General features: G+C 34.0%; 1 long non-coding RNA gene across 1 annotated transcript in view; it reads right to left on the reverse strand.

The window, feature by feature from the left end:
* The window catches only part of LOC110207248 (uncharacterized), a 68,644-nt gene extending 59,056 nt beyond the window's left edge, over positions 1 to 9,588 (reverse strand). The window contains exons 1-2 of the long non-coding RNA XR_002324105.2: positions 9,445 to 9,588; positions 1,970 to 2,109 (exon numbers count right to left, since the gene is read on the reverse strand). This is a non-coding gene — a long non-coding RNA (uncharacterized LOC110207248). The remainder of the gene's footprint in view (positions 1 to 1,969; positions 2,110 to 9,444) is intronic.
* Between the last annotated feature and the right edge of the window lie 312 nt (positions 9,589 to 9,900).

Genomic DNA, 9,900 nt, shown 5'->3' on the forward strand with positions numbered 1-9,900 from the left:
TGATGACAGATATTCATAATAAAGACAGGAATGTGGCCTGTGTGAGTGGAGATCACTGGCCTTGCCTCCTGAGGTGACATTTTGTTCTGCCTCAAATTTATTTGAAGCTAAACCAGAGAGGATTTGGGGACTATCTAAGAGTGTGGAACCCTAAATTAGATAGCTATCTACAACCAGAGGCTTTGATGTTTCCAGTATGAATGCCCAACATACAACTGGTGATGCTGGATTGACCCTCAGGGAAGAGACTGGGGTACACACACACACACATACATATACTATACAAATGTATGTGTATATACATATGTGTGTATATGTAGGTATGTATATGTGTGCATGTGTATTCAGTTATTCAGTAAGTTATATCTGACACTTCTTGACCCTATCAACTATAGCATGCCAGTACTGTCCATGGGGTTTTCTTGGCAAAGATACTGGAGTGGTTTGCCATTTCCTTCTCCAGTGACACAAAGCTAGTGAATATCTGAGGCCAAATTTGAACTCTGTACCTGCACTCTATTCATTGAGCCACCTCGCTGAAATACACACATACACACACGCACACACACATATGCATGTATGTGTATATGTACGCATGCATGTATATAAATAGTGTCCTCAAGACACTGGCCTCAGACACTTACTAGCTGTGTAACCCTGGGCAAATCACTTGGCCCTGTTGGCCACAGTTTCATTATCTGTAAAATGAGCTAGAGAAGGAAATGGCAAACCATTCCAGTATCTCTGAAAACCCCAAAAAGGGTCACAAAGAGTTGCACACAACTGAAAAATGACAAAACAATAACAACAAGCCTTAAAAATGATTGTGCATAATTCAGCATAACAAATCCCCACTTTGGCCACGTTCAAAAGTAACATTATTCTGCATTTCTAACTCAATCACTCCTCTCGCAGGAGGTGAGCAATATCATTAACCTTCACTACTCTGGACTTATGATTCATTATTACATTAATTACATTTCTTTATAATACTTTTGTCATATAAATTATTTTTGTAGTTATGCTCACTTCACCCTGACTCAATTTATAGAGATCTTCCAATATCCTCTGAAATTATCTATTTTGTTGTTTCTTATGGAACAAAAAAAAATTCATTACATTCATATACCATAATTTATTTAACCATTCTCCAAGAGAGATCAAGTCAAGTCAAGCATTTATTAAATGCTCACTATGAACTAGATACTGTGTTAAGAACTGGAGTTACAAATACAAGCAAAACAAGACCGTTCCTGCCATCAAGGAAATTACATTTTAATGGAGAAAGAAAAATAACAAAAAGGAACTGAAAAGTAGGATAGGGCAGTGTTGTGCTATCAAATGTTTAAGAAATACTTCTCAGAAAAAAATGTATGCACAACACATTTTGAGCTTAATCTACTTTATTAACATTTTCTTCACAACTTTTTAAAGCCTTGACAGTTAACAAAACAATAAATTAAGCCCTTATTTGTAGCATTTGCTGACCAAATTCTAACACTGAAATTAAACAATAGCCTTTTTATAGTTGGTATGAGGTAGCTCCAGCACAACCTTAGATGGTAGAGAAGATAATTGTGAGGAGACATGGTAGTGGGATTCAGGATAATGAAGAATGGTTGGTCTGTGCCTTTCCTCGAAATGGGAATGCAAGTGTCTGCACTAAGTATGGTATCAATATAATGAGCCACTCGGAATTTGAGGGGGCACCAGGTTGCATAAAAAGAATCAGACCAACTGAAATCAGAAATTGAGCAGGTAAAAGGTTCCATGCCAATTAGTAGTGGCATTGTTCTAGTGAGTGACCCCTGCATGTCCAGCTTGGGCAAGAAATGTTAAAAATATTTTTGTACTTATGGATCCTTTCTCTTTATCTCTGAATTCTTTGGGGGGTTTATATCCTGTATATCTAGTGGTGGTATTTGTGAGTGAAAGTGTAGGCATAGTTTAGTGGTTTTTAATGTATTACCTCAACTACTTTCTGGAATCATTGGATTAATCCACAGCTCCATTGATAGTGTGTCAGTCTTTTTATCTTCTCATAGTCTCTCCAACAGTTGTCCTACTTATTCTTTTACGAGAATCCTAGAAACTAGATGAACAGGGTATCTGAAATGGAAACAAAATAAAGTAAATAAAGATTTAAAAAATCCAAAAACCAATTTTTATATGTTCAAAAAGAAAAAGATAAAAATGTTTTCATTTACTGCAGAAGTGTGAAATTGTTTGAATATCTTTGAGAGGAAAAGGAAGAATAGTTGTGGATTATGCTATGATGGAAAGATCAGCTAGAGACATGTAGTAGAGAAATGAAAGAGAGAGCAAGAGGGAAAAATGGATATTTTTTGAAACCAGATTGTTACTGGTCAAGAACTTTCCAACAAAAAGGGAGAGGAATAAAGAGTTTTATCTGGACAATGGAAAAAATACATAAAAATAAATATTAGATAAGTAAAAATAAAATCTAGGAATCTGAGTCTATGCAAAGAAGGTCAAGGAGGATAAAGTTTACCACTCCAAAAAGATGAAAAATAATGGAGTATAAGGAGAAAAAGCTGAAACATTGAGGAGCTCAAGAGGAAGAAAGTACAATGAGGAATGAAAAGTACAAACAGATGAATCAAGAGAAAAGATCCTAAAGATATAATAAAGGATGAGTACTACACTCTCAAAGAGAGTACAAATCTCTCAATAAATATTTCAAGATGAAGTAAAGATATCCAAAGCAACAAAGGATGCAGAATCCTAAGAAAGCATAGGATGACAAGAAATTCCAGAGTAGATCAAAAGAGAAATGAAATCTTTTTCAGAAGAAGTTGTTACTGTTCTTGTTCTTGGTCTTGTTTGTTTTTATTCTCAAAGTAGACCAATGATTTCATGAGGGTGATGTCTTGACTTGAATGACAGAGTAGATAGAGAACGGGGCCTGGTGGCAGGAAGACCTGATTTCAAATCTGGTCTCAGACACTTGCCAGCTGCATGGTCCTAAGCGAGTTACTTAACCTTGCTTGCCTCAGAGAAGAAATAAAAATAGAACAAATAACAGAATTTAAATCTTGAAAGTAAAATAATTAGCAGATTACAGGGGGTTGGGGGGGAAGGGGATGAAAGTGATGACTTTCCCCAAAAAAGACAAAGAGAAAACAATTGATTTGGAACAAAAATATAGTAAATTGGAAGGAAATCTGGTAAAAGAGAAACAAAAGACAATAACAAGAAAATAACACATTGACCTCTTAGTACCTTAAAAATAATAGATCTTCCAGAAGAACAGTACCAAAAAATCCCAAAAAACCCCCCAAAACAAAAAAACCAAAAAACTGAGTGTCATAATTCATCAAACAACACAAGAAAACTGGCCAGAACTCTTAGTAGAGAAAAATCCCCCACAGAAACATCCAGAGAGTGCCGCTAAATAGTAGAAAGAAAGAAAGAAAGAAAGAAAGAAAGAAAGAAAGAAAGAAAAGAAAGAAAGAAAGAAAGAAAGAAAGACAGACAGAAGAAAGAAAGAAAGAAAGAAAGAAAGAAAGAAAGAAAGAAAGAAAGAAAGAAAGAAAGAAGAAAAGAAAAGAAAATCCTATTATATACACAGACAAGCCACCAGATGAAACACCTGCAAATATAACAGGAGTGAAGAGAGGAGAAAAGTATAAGAGAAAAGGATCAAGGATACTACATAAATAACAATCGTAACTATAAATATGAATGATATTAAGTCAATGAGAAATGAAAGAGGATAGCAGAATTGGATGGCTCCTCCCAGGACCTGCATTTAAAGATGTCATCTAGGGCAGCAAGACCAGATGGATTTATCAGCGAATTCTATTAAACATTCAAAGAAAAATTCCAATATTGTACAAATTTTGTTTGCCAAAATAACAAAAACAGGATCCTACCAAATTCCTTCTATGACATACATGTAGTTTTTACAATTAAACTAGAGAGCCTAAGCAAAGGAAGAAAACTTTAGACCAAGCTCTAATTAACATTAATATAAAAAATTTAAATATTAGCAAAGAGGCTACAAACATTAAAAAATATGACAAAGTTGGACTTATACTAGGAATGCTAGTGTATCCTATACTAGGACATGATATTAGCAAATCTGTAAATAAAACTGACCACATAAATAACAAGAACAGCAATAATCTTCATATCAATCCAATCAGAAAAAACTTTTGATAAAAAAGAATACTCATTTCTTTAAAAAAAATTAAAATGGTCATTTCCTTAACATGCTAAATAGCATATATTTAAAACCAAGAACCAGCATTTTGTGTAATTGGGATAAAAAAAATGAATCCTTTCCAATAATATGAATTGTAAAATGAGGGTATCCATTGTCATCGCTTGTTTATTGCTCAGTTTTTTTTTTCAGTTGTGTTCAATTCTTTCTGAGCCCATTTAAGGTTTTCTTGACAAAGATCCTGGAGTAGTTTGCCATTTCCTTCTCTAGCTAATTGTATAGATGAAGAAACTGAGGCAAACAGGGTTAAGAGATTTCCTTATGGTCACACAACTAATAATTTGATTTGAATTCACAAAAATGAGTCTTTCTGACTCCAGGCCCAGTACTCTATCCACTGAACCACCTAGATGCCCATTTCCAATAATATGAATTGTAAAATAAGAATATCCATTGTCACCCCTACTATTTGACATAGTTCTTGAAATGTTAGCCACAGCAATATGATAATTTAAAAAATTAGGGAATAAGCAGAGGCAAAATTATCCTTGCATATAATATGATGGGAGTACTTACAGAACCCTAGAGAGTCAACTGAAATTAACTGAAACAATTAAAACTTCTGTAAAGTTGAAGGATATAAAATAAATCTACATAAATCATCAGCATTTCTGCTGTTGCCAATATAAACCAAGAATAGTGAAAAGAAATTCAATTTAAAATAAATTTGAAATGTGCAAAGTACTATTTATTTAGTTTAGTTTACTTACCAAGTTTACATACCAAGATACACATAAGAACTATATGAACATAACTACAAAACAACTTATAGAAGAAAAATACCTTAATAATTTGAGATAATCATTTTTCATGGGTAGACTGAGCTAATAAAATGAAAATGGCAATACTATCTAAATTATTTACTTACTCGGTGCCATACTAATCATTCTACCAATAGAGAAAGTGAAATATAACAAAGTTCATCTGAAGGGGAAAAAGGTCAAGATTCCCAAAGGAATCAATGAAGAAAAAAGTAGGAAGGAATGCGATCTAGCAATGCTAATTTTAAAATGTTAATATAAAGTTATAATTATTTAAATAATTTGGAACTGGTTAAGAAAAGAGAGGGAGATTAGTGGAACTGAATAGGTGCATAATATACAGAAACACAGTAACTTATAGTTCATATATTCCTAAAGGCTAGTGGTTGGAAGGACTCACAATTTGCTAAAAACTTTTGGGAAAACTAGACAGCAGTCTGGCAGAAATTAAGTCAAGATGAACACTTCACACCATGTGCCAAGATGAGATCCAAATAAATATATGACCTACATATAAAAGGCCACATTATGAAAAAATTAGAACAAATAAGAAAGTACCTTTCAGATCTACAGATAAAAGAAAAGTTCATCACTAAATCTGGGACATAGTAGATCCAGAAGGTAAAATGGATAATATTAATTACATAAAATCTACAAGTTTATATACAAACAACTCCAAGATAGTAAAGATTGGAGAGGAAACACTCAAATGGGAAAGCAATATTTGTATCAAGTTTCTCTTACAAGGTCTCATTTCTAAGATATACATATATATATATATATATAAGTATGTATGCATGTATATATATGGCAGCCAGGTGGTTCAGTGGATAGAGTACCAGGCTTGGAGTCAGGAAGACCTGATTTCAAATCTGGCCTCATACACTTACTAGCTGTGTGACCCTGGGCAAGTCACAACCCTATTTGCTTCAGTTTCCTTATCTGTAAAATGAGCTGGGAAAGGAAATGGCAAACCAGTCCAGTATCTTTGCCAAGAAAACCACCAAAATGACTAAAATGACTGAACAACAATACGTGGAACTGATTAATATAAGTTATTTACACATTGATAAATGGTTAAAAGTTATAAAGAGACAGTTCCTAAGTGTTACATATATACATACATATTTATATATCCCTTAACATAACTATATTCATATAAATCATTAATAATTATAAAATTGAAAGCTAAAGCAACAGTTTCCACCTTACACCCATCAGATTGGCAAAGTTGAAAAAAAAGCAAAATGACAAATAAATAAGAATTGCAGAAAAACAGGCACGTTGATTACCTGTTGGAACAGCTATGGGTTGGGAGGCACTCTGGAAATGTTTAAAGTATGTATATACTTGTCAAAATATTGGTTTTATGATAGTTTTGGACAACACATTTTTAATACTGAATCCTTCATGATGAATGCATTTTCCAATTTTAACATTTTTCCAAAGGAATGTAACCAACATGAAAATATGGGGATTATGACCAAAATCAACCCATTATCTCCCAGCATTCAATTGTTTGTTGTTATTGCTCTTCTTTTTCTTTCTTTTTCTTTTTTTCAGGAGAAAGAACAGTTTTATGTTATCAGATATTTAGAAACTAGAAGAGCTTTCCAATTTATAAAACTAGAAAGCTGATATTGGAATTAACATTGTTTTGAGACTAGTAAGTTCTAATACTTAAATATGAATCTCTTATGACATCCAATAAGAGAAATTAACGAATTCCTTCTTTTCCATAATTGTATTATGGCTAATAGAATAATTTAACAGTTAAGAATAGTGGTCACTATTCCCAGTTCTCCACAATAAGAAGTCTGGGGCCATTCATTTAACAATTTCCCCATCATCCAAATGGACTATTACTTGCCACCTCGCTCCCTTATGTATTTGTTAGGGGTAGATTATGGAATAGAATGTGGAAATTGCTTGTCAGCGTTACTGTGGAGCTGTGTTAACATTTGATTCCTATATGCCCTGAAGATTCTTAAATCACATATAACTAAGTACTACAGCTCTCAAAAGCAGAACGTTAAATGTTGCTATACAAAGACATGGAAAACACAATTTGAAATCAGATTGAATTCCCTGGAGCAAGTATGTTAGTTCTTATATCTGATAAAGTAAAACCTTAAACTTTCCTGAGGTGTGATTTTTTTTTCCCCACTAAATTTTCCATTATTTTCTCATCAAATTGCCCGAATTTACAATACACTTCCATGGGAGCAAATCCATACCATGTAGACACACTGATATCAGGTTCTCTGTTTAGAAGGTGGCCCTAAGAGGATCTTGTCTGTGGGATATGTGGTGCTTGACAACCTAGAGCACAGAACTGTTTGATCTAGCTGTACTATACCTTTGGAGTGCTTTACAATTTTAAAATTGCTCTCATTGCCTCATTGGGCCACTTTGCTTCATTGCTGTGTGTGCTCCTGCATTCCCTCTGATATTATATCCCTTTTGTACTGTATATATCTTGTAGTTTCAGTTATCTGTATATTTATCTCTCCTATGAGAATGGGAGCTCTTGAGAATTGGGACCATATTTTTGCCTTTTTTTCGTAACCCCAGAACTTAGCATGATACCTGGCACCTGGCAAGAACTTATTAAATGCTTGTTGACTATTGACTGACCACCCATCTGAACTGTTGCAATAGCCTGCGAGACATCTTCCCACTTCTGCTCTCTTTCTATTCCAATTCATCCTTTATAGTGCTGTATGACTTAATGTTTCTTCTGTGTATATCCCATATCTTGTTGAGTCATCCCTCAAATTCTTCAGTGGCTGTTTATGGTCAACTGAATTGAATTCAGACACCCAAATCTTGTGCAATTCTATCTTTCCAAAATTACCTTATACAGCTTTGCCTCAGAATCTATGTCCTACATGGCCTAGACTATTTGTTGCTTAAAAAAACCATATGCTATCCAGTTTCCAAGCCTTTGCTCAATCTGTTCCCTATCCTTGAAATGTGCTTTCATCCTCTCTTTGACTATTGAATACCAACCAATTCTTTAATGCCCAATTCAGATAGCATCCCTTCTATAAAACCTTCTGTGATCCCTTTAGTCAGCAACAATCATTTCTCCCACAGCCCTTACATAGCCTGTGGTCTTTTACATAATTATTGCCCTTATTATATGTACTATGCTATATCATAATTATATGTGCATTTTTCATACTTCTAGATGGAAAACTCCATTAAATCAGGGAACACTTTTTTATGCATTTCTTCCCCATGCCTAGCAGCATTCTACACATTCACAGAAGGCTCAGTCTTCTAAAATTAATTGCAGATCTAGATGATCATATGATTGGTTTTGTTCTTCCATGATATTATTTCCTAAACTCATTATGTTTTTTTACTTGAGGGGTTGGAATAGTTCTATTCAGCACATTGGTGAACTCTCCAGTTCTGTCAATTAGGTTAGGAAATACAGAATCACAGAGCTGGAAAGAACCTCATCGTCTATTTAAGCCCAGCCATACATGAAAAAAAGAACCCCAAAAGAGACATCTGACAAATGGTCACTTAGCCATACTTTAAGACTTCCATTGAGAGAAAAATCATCACTCCCTAAGCATGCTACTCCATTTTTTTAATAGCGTTCATTGTTAGGAAGTTTTTCCTTATATCAGGCCTAAGTCTGCCTCTCTACCATTTCTATCCATTGCTCCTTATTTGTCTCCTGGTGCCAAGAACAAGTCCAATTCCTTTTCAAGGTCATAGTTCTTTAAGTACTTGAAGATGGCTATCAAGCTGCCCTAAAATTTCCCCCTCTTGGGTTAAACATACTCACTACCTTCATTTACCTCCCCCAGATGATCTCAAGTTTATCCATGGCCTTTCTAAACTGTGCTACCTAGAACTAACTAAACACTACACAGGAAGTGAAGCCATAGATCTCAGAATGTAAGTCTTTGGCCTTGATTCCATAATTCCAAAGGTGGAAAACATTTTCCTGGCAAAATTCTCTCAGGCTTCCTTCTTCCATTTCTTCCATAGTGTAACCCTCCATTCAGAGAAGTATGTTATTGATTCTCCCCTTCTCTCTCTCCTGCTCCCTCTTCTCTTCATTTCTTCTCTTCCCTTTTTCCCTTAATCTCTTTGGGAAAATTAAAATATGTATTTTTAATTTATTTCAAAACAAATTAAAATATATTTTAAAAATATATTTATATTGTTTATATGTATATATGTATTTGTGTGTGTACATGTATGTATATATGCATATGTCCCCATTCTTTTCAACTTAAATAATGGTTTTTATATCAATAATTTGGGCATTTATAAGTGATTACCTTATACTAGCATGTAGTTATTTTCATGTATATCTTCGTCCAAATGAAAAGAGAACGTAAGCTCTTAAAGAATAGGATTTATTTATATATTTTTTTTTTGTATTGGTTTCCTTAGCACCTAAAAAAGTACCTTGTATATGGTAGTCTTAACTTTTATCTTGCCACTGGACTTTGATGACTCCGGAAGAAAGAGTGAGGCTGATGACTTTCTACAACTTTGCCTTACTTAAATCCAATTCACGCACAAGTCAAGACATCACCTTGTGATGTCATTGGTCCTCTGCAAAATGAAGAATAAACAAGAGATACACGATAAATGTTTCTCAAATTTAAACCAATTTGAAATTTTGAATATATATTTTTTAAAGCTACCATTATTATTTCAACTTGCTCATCCTATGGTAGGTGTTCATACATACTGGATCTCTTAAGTATACTTCAGGTTTCACTGTGTACAAAGTGAGTTACATGTTTAGGGGCAAAGTGCATGATGTTAAAATACTAGCAACACCTTAAAGCAGTGGACTCATCATAATTTTGTTCTTGTGGCATTTTGTCTTATTAATTTTAATCACTTTCTATGTAA

This window comes from Phascolarctos cinereus, unplaced genomic scaffold, assembly GCF_003287225.1.
Source record: "Phascolarctos cinereus isolate Bilbo 61053 unplaced genomic scaffold, phaCin_HiC Scaffold_2;HRSCAF=192, whole genome shotgun sequence".
NCBI lineage: Eukaryota > Metazoa > Chordata > Mammalia > Diprotodontia > Phascolarctidae > Phascolarctos > Phascolarctos cinereus.